Genomic DNA, 19,377 nt, shown 5'->3' with positions numbered 1-19,377 from the left:
TAAATACTAGGACTTTCTGTGAAACCTTAAGGAGCTCGTGTGAACATATAGCTCCTTCCATTTAAACAAAATCCGAAAAGGAACTGGCTGTCTGGATGAATAGGGACACTGAAAAACGCGTTCTTGAGGTCTATGACAGTGAAGAACGTGGCTTCGGAATCAATGGCCGTTAATAGGGAAGAGATGTCTGGGACAACTGGGTACTGAGGAATAATACACTTATTAAGCTCTCGTAGGTCAATCACTAATCGATATACTGGGGGTGCATTTGGATCAGTACGTTTCATGACTGGAATGATCGGAGAATTACATACATTGGAGTCAGTTTCTACAACCACTCCTTGAGCCATGAGCTCGTCAATAATTTTGGATAAGGCTGCTACAGCCTCAGGTGGCAATCTGTACTGTCTGATTCGTGGTAACACTACACCTGGCTTGAGAGTCACACGATAGGGTGTGATTTGCATATAACCAACATCAGTTGGACCTTGCGCCCATAGATGCTGTGGAACATTAGTCAGTCTTGAATCAAAATCTCGTAATACATAGTGACCCTTAAAGTCACGTAGGAACAATCGTATTCCCTCTGGGGAACAGCATATAACTGCACCTAACTCTTTCAGTGTTTTAATGCCTAATAGATTTTCTGGACATGACTTAGTAAGTAACAGATCAGTAGTGCGGGACAATGGACCTACTTCTAGAGAAACTGGCTTTGAAATCTCATTTACGATAGGTTTTCCTGAAAATCCAAGGGAAACATTTCTTGAGCCTGAGAGCGGAGCCCCTGGAACTTCGGCGTGACTAATTGTGGTCCTACTTGCCCCTGTATCAATAAAAACTTTCTGTCTTTCCCTAATACTTGACTGTGAACATAGGGACCTTCTTGATCTACAGGTATCTCGATGAGAGGCAAGCCTACCTCCCTCTCTAGGCTGTTTCATGAATACTGCTGATACTCTGGATACTCAGACTGTGCATACTGGTACATCTGCTGTGTAACGTGCTGTGTTGCAGCAATAGGCTGCGGTGCGGTAACTGTCTGTGGTGCATTCTGTGGCTGAGGAATCTGTGAAACTTGTTCTTGTCTAGGCGGACGTGGTCTTTCTTTAGTCTTACCAGTAGCTATGTTGTGTTTCAGAACTGCACACTCATTTATAAAATGACCTGGCTGTTTACAATAATTGCAGTTCCCTTTAACGGGAGCTGCAGGATGACTGGCTTGATTCGGACCCCTCTTCTGACTGTCTTGAGGAACGGATTGTGCAACTAGTACTTTCATCTTCGTGTCTTTCATACGTTTTCTTTCGTGTTCTTGTTCTTCTCTGATTCTATTCTGGTGGTATTGAAGCATCTGCAACATCTGGGACGGGGTATTAGCTTGCCAGGTACTTTCGACTTTCAAAACTCGATTTTTAATTTGTGGACTTGAATTCTCGACTAATTTAGTAACAAAAAGGTGAGGGTATGACTCACTACTCGTCTTGAGGCCACTGTTGATGCTAAAACATTTTTCAAATCTAGAATAAAAATCACTAATATCTTCGTCTTGTTTCTGTTTACAGGCTGAGATTGCATCCCAGTCTTCTTTTCTAGTTGTCAATAATCTGGGTAAAACTTGTATTAATAATTCCGGTAATTCTTTACATTTATCTCCAAGACCGGTACCTGGTACTCGTGCCTTATCTTCAGCTTCTAGAACTGCCCAATCGATCTTTTTCTCTCCCACCTCCCATTCTTTTTCCTTGAGCTTTTCATACACCCCTGCGGGCAGCAGAACCTTTAACATTTTAATTATATCTGGATACGTGTATTCTCCCATACGGAGCATGTCTTTTAATTCTCTATGGAACCCTGCTGGATCTTTATCATGACAGGGAATTAATTTCTTCATCTCCAGAAGTTCCATCTTTGTGATCGGAGTGTATACAAACACTCGCTGCATTTCGCCACCCGTTCCTCTAACTGGGTGGACTTCTCGTAACGGATTCTGTCTCTCCATGTAAAATGGTTTACTTTCTGGGGGTGAGACATGAACAAAATGCGGGTTCAGAAACGTTCTATATTTGTGGCGCTGTTCTAGAATGACACTAATTAAATCGGTACCTAGACCTCTCCATCTATACTGGAGTAACTCGTTCAGGATATCATGTAACGGACCTGGATCAGAGTGTTGACCCTCATACAAAGTAATGAGGTGCTGAATCATATACATACCCACCAGTCGTTGTTCGGCTGGGGGCATTTTCAGAAACATTTGTGCCACTATTTCGTCTGGAAAAGTGGTAGAATCAGTAATCCATCGGACTGCTGATCGGGCTAGTTCTTGTTCATGCATGGTACTTAACTCACTGTAACCGATTCGTGATTTCAGAATGTGATCGGTAGCTTGAAACACTTGTTCTAGTGAACCTTGTTCTGGTGCTGGAGAATGAAAAATAGACTTGTGTTCTAGGCGTAAATGGCGATCTGGAAATCTAGATTTTCCTACATACGCTATTCTGTCGGGATTCTCGTCCTCAACCTCTTCCGGATCAGAGTTACTTTCTTTCTCGCTTACTTGTGCTGCTTTACGCTGTTCGTGTAACTTTATTATTTCTTTACGGATTTTCTTGTACATACTCTCCATAGCACCGACGGTCTTGTGCTTACCCTCGGCTATATTATCACTCCACCTTGTCAGGGTTCTCATTTCAGCCGGATCTTTAGACGGGTAATCTTGTTCTCTTATTAGACAATTGATCAGAAACTTTAATATCATGAGCTGGATCTCGGCTTTCCTTTGAGACATGGCCTCGCTAATGCTTTCTGGATCATCCCCTGTACGGATGAAACGATATATTCTGTCTAGATCTTCTTTCATATTCGGTAAGGTGACTAGATACTCGGCCACCTTTCTTACGCGGAATGAATATAAAACCATATTATCCTCGCCTGGGACTGGATCATAGCCGCATTCAGCAAGGGATTTTCTTATTTCTGCTACAGTCTGATGTCTGGGCGTACGCTGTGACGCTTGTGCATGTAATTCGGCTGTCGTTAAACGCTTGGTGGCGGCGGGGTTTGAGGAGTACCTCCCCCTGCGGCCCCTAAACTAGAGTCGTCTACTGAGGCTCTTCGTCCTGGCAGAGTGGGAAATGGAAATGCAGGCTGGACTTGTATGGCGGGCTGGACCGGGGGGACCGTAGCAGGTACTCCGGTGTCTGGAGGAGCGGGAAGTGCCTGATTTACAGGGACTGGCGGAGCGCGAACAGGATTTGCATATTCTGGGACTGTGTCGTCCAAATAGGACGAAATAAAAATATCAGCTGCGGTCTGTTTGTGACGTAGCTTAGTCGGAACTAATGGTGGCGGGAAATTACTGGATGCCTCTGGGGTCGCTTTTGGCAAGCCCTCGGCAAAGAGAGGATACATACCCCTAATAAGGGCATGCCTCTGTCTGTCTGACTGTTCGGCTTTGACTTGTTCACCTATCTCGATTAGTTCTTTTTCTTGTGCTCGTTCTAAGGATTCTCTACTTAATTCTGACTTTCTGATTTCCTTTTCAGTTCTTTTATGAGCTTCTTTGCGCCATAACTCGATGGCATCTTTCTGTGACTGTCTGGCTTTCTTTTTCCATAATGCTTCTTCTACTCGCATGATGCATTCGGCATCCCATGTACCCGATACGGGCCATCTATACTTTTCTTCTAACTGTTTGGTATACTCTACCCATAAATCTAGATACAGTACGGCGCTTATGCCATGCTTCTGATACATAAAATGACCTGGACTGTCCCTAGGCGGAACTGGAACTGCTGCTTCCAGCAGACCCTTTCTGGTTTTTAACTGACGTAATTTCGAAAAGAGCGGCATGACTGAACTATAATCTAGACACAATACAATACACAATAAACACGACACTTATTCCCCATTCATACCACGACATTAAAATACATGAAGAACATTTAAAAATAACAGTTCGAACAGAATACTACCTGGAATACGGAACACAGAATACATGAATTTTCTCGAGAACAGAACTGACTAGAACAGGAACTAGATGCACTGCTGAAACAGTACGAAACTTACCGGTCTCATAAAGAGACACGTCAGGACCCGCATCCACCGAAGTGGACACTTCGTTTGTGGGTCTGTGTACCACCAACCCACGGACCAGAGTCAATTAGATTGACCCTGTCTAGATACCACCCCAGTAACGGTACTCACCGGGCAGCAAGAACGGAAAGCCTCAGACTGGACTGGACTGCCTCGACGTCGGACGGACGAACTTCGGACTTCTGTTACGGGTGGGCCTCCGGATACCTCGGACCTTGAACTCTCGGCTTGGGCTCTGGTCGGGACTCGCCGCGTTCCTCCACCGTCTCGTTTGGATGCTGGACCGCCTCCTCCGTCTCCTCCGTGGGCCTGAGGGATACTTGAAGCAGAAATATCTGCCGGTGCGCAGAAGAGTTCCGTCACGACTGCAGAGGGTCAGGGGGTCGGCGTGGCTTCACCGACGCGTGGGGAAAGGGCAAGTCCCTGTTCGGGCGCCATTATGTGGTAAATAAATAAATAATACCCTATTTTTGAATGTATAAATGAATAACAGATAGCTCAATAAATAAGAGTCAAGATTCGAGGTAGTAGGAGTTTGCAGGTTTATTACAGCATAAAGGGCAGGAACAGGATGGTAAGGCCCAGCAGCGCTGCTGGGGACAGGATCGGGACAAGGGGAACAACTTTTTGATAACAGTGCATGAGCATATATACATAACGCAAACACATAGCATTACATTGCAATAGGCGTAGCAGTGGGTGGAGCAGAAGGTGTGACGCGTAGCAGTCGCGAAAGATAAGGGTGAAAAGAGGTGTAACAGGGCGTATACATAGACATGTGATGCAAACGTAACAGAATATGTCATGAATGGGGCGGAAACCATGGAGGGGGCTACCTAAGGAGCCGGGACCTCTAACCTGATGGTGCGCGCAAACTAGCAATGACGTATCACTAGGAGAAGCTGGGGGCTATGAACTCTGTGCTAGGAGCAGAGACTGAAGTCTGGAGAGTCAGGGCGACATGTACCTAAACAGTATCTAGTATCTGATGTTTAGAGAACATGTTGATATAAACTAGAAGTCAGGAGGGGAAAGGCTAACTTGATTCTAAGACTGGACCATGCATTATTCTACATGTAGTGCGTGATGAAGAATATTAAATGACCATTAATACAGTATTTCTCTAACGTGGAGACGTGAAGGCTAGACAATGACGGAAACTATCGATGCGATTCAGTAGCTTTAGGAATGCAGAGAAGGAGGACTGAACTGATAACTGGAATCATAACATACTTTTGGCAGACTCAGAGGCAGAGCCAGGCTGAACCGGGCACTGTGAGGCAGGAAGTAAGTGAAGGGTCGAGGATACAGGTGGGGGCTGTATCACTCCTCAGCGAGGTTTCAGGAGACAGGAGCTGAATCTGGTGTCCAGGCCCTTTTGAGGCCTAGAAACGGGGACTTTATAATGGAATAACGTGCACACTGAGAAACGTGGCAACGTAGCTTTACATAGACCTGATATTCGTAGTATTCACGAGAACTGGAAACTGGCATACTAGAGGTGGACACAACTATAATTGCGTCTTGAATCGAACATAGGGAATACATATGCATATTTAATCATGCACACATAACATATGATGGATGACACGTAGGGACACAGAACATGGCAAAATTTACTTTTCCACACAGGGAGCAGTTAAGCTTGTAACACGGGGAGAATAGAAAAGAAAATGCAGTTTTATGAAGTGTGTTTGCCTAATCCAGCAAGCACTTTTGTTTTATTTTTCTATTTGCTTCTTTTATTGGTAAAGTAAGTTTCAAGTGCATGAATGGTATGACTGAGAGAGCCAGGGTATAATAATTTGAAGTGTTTGCACCAGCGCTAATGTAGGACGAGAGTTATAGCAAAGATATGAAAGGGGTAGCGATAATAAATATGTGAAAGGGCAATAGTGACACCAAAATAAGCCACCTATTTATAAAACTGACATGGAAGAAATTCTAAAGGTTAACTTCTGAAATTGTAGCCGATGTTAAAAAGTTTCTCGTTGTTGGCAGGATTCGAACCTGCGCGGGGAGACCCCAATGGATTTCTAGTCCATCGCCTTAACCACTCGGCCACAACAACTGACTGTAAGTTTTGTGCAAATAATCTGCATGAAAGTTTTCAAGGTGTGCCACAGCAAATTCCTGATATCCTGCAATGCACTTTTTAAAAATAATGTTTTTTTCAGCAGGCACATTCTCTCCTAAAAACAAAAATAAGGCTACATCTTATAATCATGTGTGTTTAAATAATTTGTCGTTAAATCGTTTAAATATTTTAAAGGATCTGTTTTTAATAGACATTTTACAAAAACAACTGGTACATTTGGTAATTCTGTAAAAGAGAAACCCAACTGCCGTGACATTGCCAACCACAATGCCGTGACTCAGATTCGAACCGAGGTTGCTGCAGCCACAACACAGAGTACTAACCACTATACGATCACGGTGAGCTACTTGGGCTCAATAACATACAGTGACATGGAGAATTTATAATTCGAAACACTCAGGGAACTCCAGTGATAGGCTGAATGTGGTCATTGCTTCCTCATTCCTTATACAAAGGCTTTGTCTCCTCAGTGGTTGATAGGCTGAAACCGTTTCCTGGTTGCCTGCTTGTGAACTGCCAGAAGTCAAAGATCACACATACACTTGTTGGCCTGTGATGGGACACCAATGCAGAGAAACACACCTGGCGCAGATCTTCTATTCTGTCTATTAGACCTGCATCTCCCCTGTACCTCCTCAAGCCATCTGTATGTGAAGCAAGAAAAAGTTAAGGAGCGGTCCATCTATACTTTTATAGGGAGGATGCTGCCGTGAGCTCCTCCCAGCTAATCACACAAACAGCAGTAAAGCAAGATAACTATACAGTTAGGGGGGACTGCACGGTTAGGTTTTTGAGGAATTATTGAAACTGACCTCAGTGACCCATGATCAGAGCTGTGGCTAATGACTGCGTGCCTAATTATGATGAAGCAAGCACCATGGCTCGTAGGGGCCCCACAACACGCTTTTCTTAGCTCATTGAATTAAAGTATAAACCTCTGCCATGTATGAGTGGTAAAGGCTTGTTAATTTGGTTGCTTTTCCAATTCACGTCTGACAACAAGATGAAGGAACATTGGGGCATCAGAAGCTTTGGAAAGTAGCCACCAACCTCAGAGAAAGAGAGAAAGAGGGAAAAGGCAGTATGAGGTGTGGAGAAAACAGCAGCAGGTACAAGGAGCTCAAAGGAGATTAATGGCGCCTAAATAGAGCACATAAAGGAACAGTTACAAATCTAAGAAAAGGGAAAGAAAGACGAGGAAAAAAACACGGAAAGAGCCTGTAGATAAAATTCTCTTCCTGGGACAGCAGGCTAAGAGAAATTACACAGGGAGCAGTTAAGCTTGTAACACGGGGAGAATAGAAAAGAAAATGCAGTTTTATGAAGTGTGTTTGCCTAATCCAGCAAGCACTTTTATTTTATTTTTCTATTTGCTTCTTTTATTGGTAAAGTAAGTTTCAAGTGCATGAATGGTATGACTGAGAGAGCCAGGGTATAATAATTTGAAGTGTTTGCACCAGCGCTAATGTAGGACGAGAGTTATAGCAAAGATATGAAAGGGGTAGCGATAATAAATATGTGAAAGGGCAATAGTGACACCAAAATAAGCCACTTATTTATAAAACTGACATGGAAGAAATTCTAAAAGTTAACTTCTGAAATTGTAGCCGATGTTAAAAGGTTTCTCGTTGTTGGCAGGATTCGAACCTGCGCGGGGAGACCCCAATGGATTTCTAGTCCATCGCCTTAACCACTCGGCCACAACAACTGACCGTAAGTTTTGTGCAAATAATCTGTATTGAAGTTTTCAAGGTGTCCCACAGCAAATTCCTGGCATTCTGCAATGCACTTTTTTAAAATAATGTATTTTTCAGCGGGCACATTCTCTCCTAAAAACAAAAATTGCATGAGTATATCTCTAGTTTGGAAAAGGATAGGCTTTCATGCATACTCTCATGTGGCACTCAAGTTTTTGGGACCCTATTGCACTCTGTTTTCCTGCTGCTTTTAGTCTATGGCCCATATTACAGAAGTCTACCATCTTTGAGTATTTGAGGCTCCTTTGTAAGTGCTTTATCTTTTTTACTTGAAGAGCTATATAATAAAGGGGTCAGGGAAAGATTGCATTTATGGAAGATAAAAGAAGGCACACTTGTCTCACCAAATGCCGTAGAGAAACCTGATGTTTTAACTCATGTTATCCTTAGTTTGTTTTTGTTAGACCTTGCATTCTTAAGGTGGCCTCAACCCTACCTTATTGCTTTTCACCTACGCATTTTGCTGTATCTTTTTGTTGGCCTTAGGACTCTGATCACTTTATTGCTACTAATCAGTGCTGAAGTGAACGTGCTTCTTCCCTAATCATGTGTGTAATTGGAGTATACCTGACTGACAGATTTCATTGACTTGAAAGCCCCTTGTAAAGTGGTATACCATATACCCAGGAACTGATTGTGCCGCCCAAAAAAGTATCATTTCAAACCTGTCTCAAGCCTGCTACTGCAGTGCCTGTGCTGCAGTGTACTGCCACTTCGACTTGCCATTTAAAACTACTTGCCAAGCCTTAAACTCCAATTTTATTACATATAATTAACCAAAAGGTAGGCCCTAGGTAGTCCTAGGGGCATCATGCTATGTAAGTAAAAGGTAAGACATGTACTGTGGTAGTTTGCATGTCCTGGTAGTACAAAACAGTCTATTACATTTTTCACTACTGTGAGGTCTGCCCCTCTCGTAGGTTAACATTGGGTATTCCCTTATACTTTTTGGGGGGTAATTCCATATCAGAGAGGAGAAGCTTTATTTATTTATTGATAAATCCTATTTACTGGTGAGGTTGGATTTAACTTTACTACTTTATAAATGCCATTTTTAGAGAGTGAGCATTTCTCTGCACTTACTGCTCTATTTGCCTGAAAACCTGTCTCCAATTGACGTCTGGATTGGGCTGCGAGACAGCTACATTTGTGCATTCCCTCTAGACAGCCACAATACAGGTCACTCAACTGCAACTGCATTCATCTGCATTCTGATTGGCATGGGGGAGAGCTCCATTACCCCACCGCAAATAGGTTCAAGAACGATAATTTATGTCAGTAGGTACAATATAGCTACATCTTATAATCATGTGTGTTAAAATAATTTGTCGTTAGATCGTTTAAATATTTTAAAGGATCTGTTTTTAATAGACATTTTACAAAAACAACTGGTACATTTGGTAATTCTGTAAAAGAAAAACCCAACTGCCGTGACATTGCCAACCACAATGCCGTGACTCGGATTCGAACCGAGGTTGCTGCGGCCACAACGCAGAGTACTAACCACTATACGATCACGGCGAGCTACTTGGGGTCAATAACGTACAGTGACATGGAGAATTTATAATTCGGTACACTCAGGGAACTCCTGTGATAGGCTGAATGTGTTAATTGCTTCCTCATTCCTTATACAAAGGCTTTGTCTCCTCAGTGGTTGATAGGCTGAAACTGTTTCCTGGCGCCTGCTTGTGAACTGCCAGGAGTCAAAGATCACACATACACTTGTGGGCCTGTGATGGGAAACCAATGCAGAGAAACACACCTGGCGCAGATCTTCTATACTGTCTAGTAGACCTGCATCTCCCTTGTACCTCCTCAAGCCATCTGTATGTGAAGCAAGAAAGAGTTAAGGAGCGGTCCATCTACACTTTTATAGGGAGGATGCTGCCGTGAGCTCCTCCCAGCTAATCACACAAACAGCAGTAAAGCAAGATAACTACACAGTTAGGGGGGGACTGCATGGTTAGGTTTTTGAGGAATTATTGAGACTGACCTCAGTGACCCATGATCAGAGCGGTGGCTAATGACTGCGTGCCTAATTATGATGAAGCAAGCACCATGGCTCGTAGGGGCCCCACAACACGCTTTTCTTAGCTCATTGAATTAAAGTATAAACCTCTGCCATGTATGAGTGGTAAAGGCTTGTTAATTTGGTTGCTTTTCCAATTCACGTCTGACAACAAGATGAAGGAACATTGGGGCATCAGAAGCTTTGGAAAGTAGCCACCAACCTCAGAGAAAGAGAGAAAGAGGGAAAAGGCAGTATGAGGTGTGGAGAAAACAGCAGCAGGTACAAGGAGCTCAAATGAGATTAATGGCGCCTAAATAGAGCACGTAAAGGAACAGTTACAAATCTAAGAAAAGGGAAGGAAAGACTAGTAAAAAAACACGGAAAGAGCCTGTAGATAAAATTCTCTTCCTGGGACAGCAGGCTAAGAGAAATTACACAGGGAGCAGTTAAGCTTGCAACACGGGGAGAATAGAAAAGAAAATGCAGTTTTATGAAGTGTGTTTGCCTAATCCAGCAAGCACTTTTGTATTATTTTTCTATTTGCTTCTTTTATTGGTAAAGTAAGTTTCAAGTGCATGAATGGTATGACTGCGAGAGCCAGGGTATAATAATTTGAAGTGTTTGCACCAGCGCTAATGTAGGACGAGAGTTATAGCAAAGATATGAAAGGGGTAGCGATAATAAATATGTGAAAGGGCAATAGTGACACCAAAATAAGCCACCTATTTATAAAACTGACATGGAAGAAATTCTAAAGGTTAACTTCTGAAATTGTAGCCGATGTTAAAAAGTTTCTCGTTGTTGGCAGGATTCGAACCTGCGCGGGGGGACCCCAATGAATTTCTAGTCCATCGCCTTAACCACTCGGCCACAACACCTGACTGTAATTTTTGTGCAAATAATCTGTAAGAAAGTTTTCAAGGTGTCCCACAGCAAATTCCTGATATTCTGCAATGCACTTTTTAAAAATAATGTTTTTTTCAGCAGGCACATTCTCTCCTAAAAACAAAAATAAGGCTACATCTTATAATCATGTGTGTTTAAATAATTTGTCGTTAGATCGTTTAAATATTTTAAAGGATCTGTTTTTAATAGACATTTTACAAAAACAACTAGTACATTTGGTAATTCTGTAAAAGAAAAACCCAACTGCCGTGACATTGACAACCACAATGCCGTGACTCGGATTCGAACCGAGGTTGCTGCAGCCACAACGCAGAGTACTAATCACTATTCGATCACGGCGAGCTACTTGGGCTCAATAACATACAGTGACATGGAGAATTTATAATTCGGAACACTCAGGGAACTCCTGTGATAGGCTGAATGTGTTCATTGCTTCCTCATTCCTTATACAAAGGCTTTGTCTCCTCAGTGGTTGATAGGCTGAAACCGTTTCCTGGCCGCCTGCTTGTGAACTGCCAGAAGTCAAAGATCACACATACACTTGTGGGCCTGTGATGGGACACCAATGCAGAGAAACACACCTGGCACAGATCTTCTATTCTGTCTATTAGATCTGCATCTCCCCTGTACCTCCTCAAGCCATCTGTATGTGAAGCAAGAAAAAGTTAAGGAGCGGTCCATCTAGACTTTTATAGGGAGGATGCGGCAGTGAGCTCCTCCCAGCTAATCACACAAACAGCAGTAAAGCAAGATAACTACACAGTTAGGGGGGACTGCATGGTTAGGTTTTTGAGGAATTATTGAAACTGACCTCAGTGACCCATGATCAGAGCTGTGGCTAATGACTGCGTGCCTAATTATGATGAAGCAAGCACCATGGCTCGTAGGGGCCCCACAACACGCTTTTCTTAGCTCATTGAATTAAAGTATAAACCTCTGCCATGTATGAGTGGTAAAGGCTTGTTAATTTGGTTGCTTTTCCAATTCACGTCTGACAACAAGATGAAGGAACATTGGGGCATCAGAAGCTTTGGAAAGTAGCCACCAACCTCAGAGAAAGAGAGAAAGAGGGAAAAGGCAGTATGAGGTGTGGAGAAAACAGCAGCAGGTACAAGGAGCTCAAATGAGATTAATGGCACCTAAATAGAGCACGTAAAGGAACAGTTACAAATCTAAGAAAAGGGAAAGAAAGACTAGGAAAAAAACACGGAAAGAGCCTGTAGATAAAATTCTCTTCCTGGGACAGCAGGCTAAGAGAAATTACACAGGGAGCAGTTAAGCTTGTAACACGGGGAGAATAGAAAAGAAAATGCAGTTTTATGAAGTGTGTTTCCCTAATCCAGCAAGCACTTTTGTTTTATTTTTCTATTTGCTTCTTTTATTGGTAAAGTAAGTTTCAAGTGTATGAATGGTATGACTGAGAGAGCCAGGGTATAATAATTTGAAGTGTTTGCACCAGCGCTAATGTAGGACGAGAGTTATAGCAACTATATGAAAGGGGTAGCGATAATAAATATGTGAAAGGGCAATAGTGACACCAAAATAAGCCACCTATTTATAAAACTGACATGGAAGAAATTCTAAAGGTTAACTTCTGAAATTGTAGCCGATGTTAAAAAGTTTCTCGTTGTTGGCAGGATTCGAACATGCGCGGGTAGACCCCAATGTATTTCTAGTCCATCGCCTTAAACACTCGGCCACAACAACTGACTGTAAGTATTGTGCAAATAATCTGTATGAAAGTTATCAAGGTGTCCCACAGCAAATTCCTGGTATTCTGCAATGCACTTTTTAAAAATAATGTTTTTTTCAGCAGGCACATTCTCTCATAAAAACAAAAATTGCATGAGTATATCTCTAGTTTGGAAAAGGATAGGCTTTCATGCATACTCTCATGTGGCACTCGAGTTTTTGGGACCCTATTGCACTCTGTTTTCGTGCTGCTTTTAGTCTATGGCCCATATTACAGAAGTCTACCATCTTTGAGTATTTGAGGCTCCTTTGTAAGTGCTTTATCTTTTTTACTTGAAGAGCTATATAATAAAGGGGTCAGGGAAAGATTGCATTTATGGAAGATAAAAGAAGGCACACTTGTCTCACCAAATGCCGTAGAGAAACCTGATGTTTTACTCATGTTATCCTTAGTTTGTTTTTGTTAGACCTTGCATTCTTAAGGTGGCCTCAACCCTACCTTATTGCTTTTCACCTACGCATTTTGCTGTATCTTTTTGTTGGCTTTAGGACTCTGATCACTTTATCGCTACTAATCAGTGCTGAAGTGCACGTGCTTCTTCCCTAATCATGTGTGTAATTGGAGTATACCTGACAGACAGATTTAATTTACTTGAAAGCCCCTTGTAAAGTGGTATACCATATACCTTGGGACTGATTGTGCCGCCCAAAGAAGTAGCATTTCAAACCTGTCTCAAGCCTGCTACTGCAGTGCCTGTGCTGCAGTGTGCTGCCACTTCGACTTGCCATTTAAAACTACTTGCCAAGCCTTAAACTCCAATTTTATTACATATAATTAACCCCTAAGGTAGGCCCTAGGTAGTCCTAGGGGCATCATGCTATGTAAGTAAAAGGTAAGACATGAACTGTGGTAGTTTGCATGTCCTGGTAGTACCAAACAGTCTATTACATTTTTCACTACTGTGAGGTCTGCCCCTCTTATAGGTTAGCATTGGGTATTCCCTTATACTTTTTTGGGGGTAATTCCATATCAGAGAGGAGAAGCTTTATTTATTTATTGATAAATCCTATTTACTGGTGAGGTTGGATTTAACTTTACTATTTTATAAATGCCATTTTTAGAGAGTGAGCATTTCTCTGCACTTACGGCTCTATTTGCCTGAAAACCTGTCTCCAATTGACGTCTGGATTGGGCTGCGAGACAGCTACATTTGTGCATTCCCTCTAGACAGCCACAACACAGGTCACTCAACTGCAACTGCATTCATCTGCATTCTGATTGGCATGGGGGAGAGCTCCATTCCCCCCACCGCAAATAGGTTCAAGAACGATAATTTATGTCAGTAGGTACAATACAGCTACATCTTATAATCATGTGTGTTTAAATAATTTGTCGTTAGATCGTTTAAATATTTTAAAGGATCTGTTTTTAATAGACATTTTACAAAAACAACTGGTACATTTGGTAATTCTGTAAAAGAAAAAGCCAACTGCCGTGACATTGCCAACCACAATGCTGTGACTCGGATTCGAACCAAGGTTGCTGCGGCCACAACGCAGAGTACTAACCACTATACGATCACGGCGAGCTACTTGGGCTCAATAACGTTCAGTGACATGGAGAATTTATAATTCGGAACACTAAGGGAACTCCTTTGATAGGCTGATTGTGTTCATTGCTTCCTCTTTCCTTATACAAAGGCTTTGTCTCTTCAGTGGTTGATAGGCTGAAACCGTTTCCTGGCCGCCTGCTTGTGAAATGCCAGGAGTCAAAGATGACACATACACTTGTGGGCCTGTGATGGGACACCAATGCAGAGAAACACACCTGGCGCAGATCTTCTATTCTGTCTAGTAGACCTGCATCTCCCTTGTACCTCCTCAAGCCATCTGTATGTGAAGCAAGAAAGAGTTAAGGAGCGGTCCATCTACACTTTTATAGGGAGGATGCTGCCGTGAGCTCCTCCCAGCTAATCACACAAACAGCAGTAAAGCAAGATAACTACACAGTTAGGGGGGGACTGCATGGTTAGGTTTTTGAGGAATTATTGAGACTGACCTCAGTGACCCATGATCAGAGCGGTGGCTAATGACTGCGTGCCTAATTATGATGAAGCAAGCACCATGGCTCGTAGGGCCCCACAACACGCTTTTCTTAGCTCATTGAATTAAAGTATAAACCTCTGCCATGTATGAGTGGTAAAGGCTTGTTAATTTGGTTGCTTTTCCAATTCACGTCTGACAACAAGATGAAGGAACATTGGGGCATCAGAAGCTTTGGAAAGTAGCCACCAACCTCAGAGAAAGAGAGAAAGAGGGAAAAGGCAGTATGAGGTGTGGAGAAAACAGCAGCAGGTACAAGGAGCTCAAATGAGATTAATGGCGCCTAAATAGAGCACGTAAAGGAACAGTTACAAATCTAAGAAAAGGGAAAGAAAGACTAGTAAAAAACACGGAAAGAGCCTGTAGATAAAATTCTCTTCCTGGGACAGCAGGCTAAGAGAAATTACACAGGGAGCAGTTAAGCTTGCAACACGGGGAGAATAGAAAAGAAAATGCAGTTTTATGAAGTGTGTTTGCCTAATCCTGCAAGCACTTTTGTATTATTTTTCTATTTGCTTCTTTTATTGGTAAAGTAAGTTTCAAGTGCATGAATGGTATGACTGCGAGAGCCAGGGTATAATAATTTGAAGTGTTTGCACCAGCGCTAATGTAGGACGAGAGTTATAGCAAAGATATGAAAGGGGTAGCGATAATAAATATGTGAAAGGGCAATAGTGACACCAAAATAAGCCACCTATTTATAAAACTGACATGGAAGAAATTCTAGAGGTTAACTTCTGAAATTGTAGCCGATGTTAAAAAGTTTCTCGTTGTTGGCAGGATTCGAACCTGCGCGGGGGGACCCCAATGAATTTCTAGTCCATCGCCTTAACCACTCGGCCACAACACCTGACTGTAATTTTTGTGCAAATAATCTGTAAGAAAGTTTTCAAGGTGTCCCACAGCAAATTCCTGATATTCTGCAATGCACTTTTTAAAAATAATGTTTTTTTCAGCAGGCACATTCTCTCCTAAAAACAAAAATAAGGCTACATCTTATAATCATGTGTGTTTAAATAATTTGTCGTTAGATCGTTTAAATATTTTAAAGGATCTGTTTTTAATAGACATTTTACAAAAACAACTAGTACATTTGGTAATTCTGTAAAAGAAAAACCCAACTGCCGTGACATTGACAACCACAATGCCGTTACTCGGATTCGAACCGAGGTTGCTGCGGCCACAACGCAGAGTACTAACCACTATACGATCACGGCGAGCTACTTGGGCTCATTAACATACAGTGACATGGAGAATTTATAATTCGGAACACTCAGGGAACTCCTGTGATAGGCTGAATGTGTTCATTGCTTCCTCATTCCTTATACAAAGGCTTTGTCTCCTCAGTGGTTGATAGGCTGAAACCGTTTCCTGGCCGCCTGCTTGTGAACTGCCAGAAGTCAAAGATCACACATACACTTGTGGGCCTGTGATGGGACACCAATGCAGAGAAACACACCTGGCACAGATCTTCTATTCTGTCTATTAGATCTGCATCTCCCCTGTACCTCCTCAAGCCATCTGTATGTGAAGCAAGAAAAAGTTATGGAGCGGTCCATCTACACTTTTATAGGGAGGATGCTGCAGTGAGCTCCTCCCAGCTAATCACACAAACAGCAGTAAAGCAAGATAACTACACAGTTAGGGGGGACTGCATGGTTAGGTTTTTGAGGAATTATTGAAACTGACCTCAGTGACCCATGATCAGAGCTGTGGCTAATGACTGCGTGCCTAATTATGATGAAGCAAGCACCATGGCTCGTAGGGGCCCCACAACACGCTTTTCTTACCTCATTGAATTAAAGTATAAACCTCTGCCATGTATGAGTGGTAAAGGCTTGTTAATTTGGTTGCTTTTCCAATTCACGTCTGACAACAAGATGAAGGAACATTGGGGCATCAGAAGCTTTGGAAAGTAGCCACCAACCTCAGAGAAAGAGAGAAAGAGGGAAAAGGCAGTATGAGGTGTGGAGAAAACAGCAGCAGGTACAAGGATCTCAAATGAGATTAATGGCGCCTAAATAGAGCACATAAAGGAACAGTTACAAATCTAAGAAAAGGGAAAGAAAGACTAGGAAAAAAACACGGAAAGAGCCTTTAGATAAAATTATCTTCCTGGGACAGCAGGCTAAGAGAAATTAAACAGGGAGCAGTTAAGCTTGTAACACGGCGAGAACAGAAAAGAAAATGCAGTTTTATGAAGTGTGTTTGCCTAATCCAGCAAGCACTTTTGTTTTATTTTTCTATTTGCTTCTTTTATTGGTAAAGTAAGTTTCAAGTGCATGAATGGTATGACTGAGAGAGCCAGGGTATAATAATTTGAAGTGTTTGCACCAGGGCTAATGTAGGACGAGAGTTATAGCAAAGATATGAAAGGGGTAGCGATAATAAATATGTGAAAGGGCAATAGTGACACCAAAATAAGCCACCTATTTATAAAACTGACATGGAAGAAATTCTAAAGGTTAACTTCTGAAATTGTAGCCGATGTTAAAAAGTTTCTCGTTGTTGGCAGGATTCAAACCAGCGGGGGAGACCCCAATGGATTTCTAGTCCATCGCCTTAACCACTCGGCCACAACAACTGACTGTAAGTTTTGTGCAAATAATCTGTATGAAAGTTTTCAAGGTGTCCCACAGCAAATTTCTGATATTCTGCAATGCACTTTTTAAAAATAATGTTTTTTTCAGCAGGCACATTCTCTCCTAAAAACAAAAATTGCATGAGTATATCTCTAGTTCGGAAATGGATAGGCTTTCATGCAAACTCTCATGAGGCATTCAAGTTTTTGGGACCCTATTGCACTCTGTTTTCGTGCTGCTTTTAGTCTATGGCCCATATTACAGAAGTCTACCATCTTTGAGTATTTGAGGCTCCTTTGTAAGTGCTTTATCTTTTTTACTTGAAGAGCTATATAATAAAGGGGTCAGGGAAAGATTGCATTTATGGAAGATAAAAGAAGGCACACTTGTCTCACCAAATGCCGTAGAGAAACCTGATGTTTTACTCATGTTATCCTTAGTTCGTTTTTGTTAGACCTTGCATTCTTAAGGTGGTCTCAACCCTACCTTATTGCTTTTCACCTACGCATTTTGCTGTATCTTTTTGTTGGCCTTAGGACTCTGATCACTGTATCGCTACTAATCAGTGCTGAAGTGCACGTGCTTCTTCCCTAATCATGTGTGTAATTGGAGTATACCTGACTGACAGATTTAATGTACTTGAAAGCCCCTTGTAAAGTGGTATACCATATACCCAGGGACTGATTGTGCCGCCCAAAGAAGTAGCATTTCAAACCTGTCTCAAGCCTGCTACTGCAGTGCCTGTGCTGCAGTGTACTGCCACTTCGACTTGCCATTTAAAACTACTTGCCAAGTCCTAAACTCCAATTTTATTACATATAATTAACCCGTAAGGTATGCCCTAGGTAGTCCTAGGGGCATCATGCTATGTAAGTAAAAGGTAAGACATGTACTGTGGTAGTTTGCATGTCCTGGTAGTACCAAACAGTCTATTACATGTTTCACTACTGTGAGGTCTGCCCCTCTCATTGGTTAGCATTGGGTATTCCCTTATACTTTTTGGGGGGTAATTCCATATCAGAGAGGAGAAGCTTTATTTATTTATTGATAAATCCTATTTACTGGTGAGGTTGGATTTAACTTTACTATTTTATAAATGCCATTTTTAGAGAGTGAGCATTTCTCTGCACTTACTGCTCTATTTGCCTGAAAACCTGTCTCCAATTGACGTCTGGATTAGGCTGCGAGACAGCTACATTTGTGCATTCCCTCTAGACAGCCACAACACAGGTCACTCAACTGCAACTGCATTCATCTGCATTCTAATTGGCATGGGGGAGAGCTCCATTCCCCCCACCGCAAATAGGTTCAAGAACGATAATTTATGTCAGTAGGTACAATATAGCTACATCTTATAATCATGTGTGTTTAAATAATTTGTCGTTAGATCGTTTAAATATTTTAAAGGATCTGTTTTTAATAGACATTTTACAAAAACAACTGGTACATTTGGTAATTCTGTAACAGAAAAACCCAACTGCCATGACTTTGCCAACCACAATGCCGTGACTCGGATACGAACCGAGGTTGCTGCGGCCACAACGCAGAGTACTAACCACTATACGATCACGGCGAGCTACTTGGGCTCAATAACATACAGTGACATGGAGAATTTATAATTCGGAACACTCAGGGAACTCCTGTGATAGGCTGAATGTGTTCATTGCTTCCTCATTCCTTATACAAAGGCTTTGTCTCCTCAGTGGTTAATAGGCTGAAACCGTTTCCTGGCCGCCTGCTTGTGAACTGCCAGGAGTCAAAGATCACACATACACTTGTAGGCCTGTGATGGGACACCAATTCAGAGAAACACACCTGGCGCAGATCTTCTATTCTGTCTAGTAGAACTGCATCTCCCCTGTACCTCCTCAAGCCATCTGTATGTGAAGCAAGAAAGAGTTAAGGAGCGGTCCATCTACACTTTTATAGGGAGGATGCTGCCGTGAGCTCCTCCCAGCTAATCACCCTCACCAAAATGGAAGCTCTTCATTTAGTGTGATTTCAGTGTTTACAGTGGTATTCATTTACCATTAAAACATAGTATTCATTTAGTATGCATGAAGACTAAGTAGTATGCCCACAAGCCGAAATATGCTAATGAGGGAATACTAGTTCTACTCAACTACCCTT

The 19,377-nt window shown here is 42.2% G+C and overlaps 6 non-coding genes across 6 annotated transcripts; all 6 read right to left on the bottom strand.

Moving 5' to 3' along the window:
- Positions 1–6,087: 6,087 nt before the first annotated feature.
- Positions 6,088–6,169, bottom strand: TRNAS-AGA (transfer RNA serine (anticodon AGA)). The gene has a single exon. It is a non-coding gene; the product is annotated as a tRNA-Ser (tRNA).
- A 1,653-nt stretch (positions 6,170–7,822) lies between these two features.
- Positions 7,823–7,904, bottom strand: TRNAS-AGA (transfer RNA serine (anticodon AGA)). The gene has a single exon. It is a non-coding gene; the product is annotated as a tRNA-Ser (tRNA).
- A 1,498-nt stretch (positions 7,905–9,402) lies between these two features.
- TRNAH-GUG (transfer RNA histidin (anticodon GUG)) lies at positions 9,403–9,474 on the bottom strand. Its single transcript has one exon. It is a non-coding gene; the product is annotated as a tRNA-His (tRNA).
- Positions 9,475–10,760: 1,286 nt separating this feature from the next.
- TRNAS-AGA (transfer RNA serine (anticodon AGA)) lies at positions 10,761–10,842 on the bottom strand. Its single transcript has one exon. It is a non-coding gene; the product is annotated as a tRNA-Ser (tRNA).
- A 4,591-nt stretch (positions 10,843–15,433) lies between these two features.
- Positions 15,434–15,515, bottom strand: TRNAS-AGA (transfer RNA serine (anticodon AGA)). The gene has a single exon. It is a non-coding gene; the product is annotated as a tRNA-Ser (tRNA).
- A 1,653-nt stretch (positions 15,516–17,168) lies between these two features.
- TRNAS-AGA (transfer RNA serine (anticodon AGA)) lies at positions 17,169–17,249 on the bottom strand. Its single transcript has one exon. It is a non-coding gene; the product is annotated as a tRNA-Ser (tRNA).
- Positions 17,250–19,377: the final 2,128 nt, after the last annotated feature.

Source organism: Lissotriton helveticus, chromosome 12 (assembly GCF_964261635.1).
Source record: "Lissotriton helveticus chromosome 12, aLisHel1.1, whole genome shotgun sequence".
NCBI classification, from domain to species: domain Eukaryota; kingdom Metazoa; phylum Chordata; class Amphibia; order Caudata; family Salamandridae; genus Lissotriton; species Lissotriton helveticus.
The sequence above is the reverse complement of the archived record's forward strand: the minus strand, read 5'-3'. Positions and strand labels throughout refer to the sequence as shown.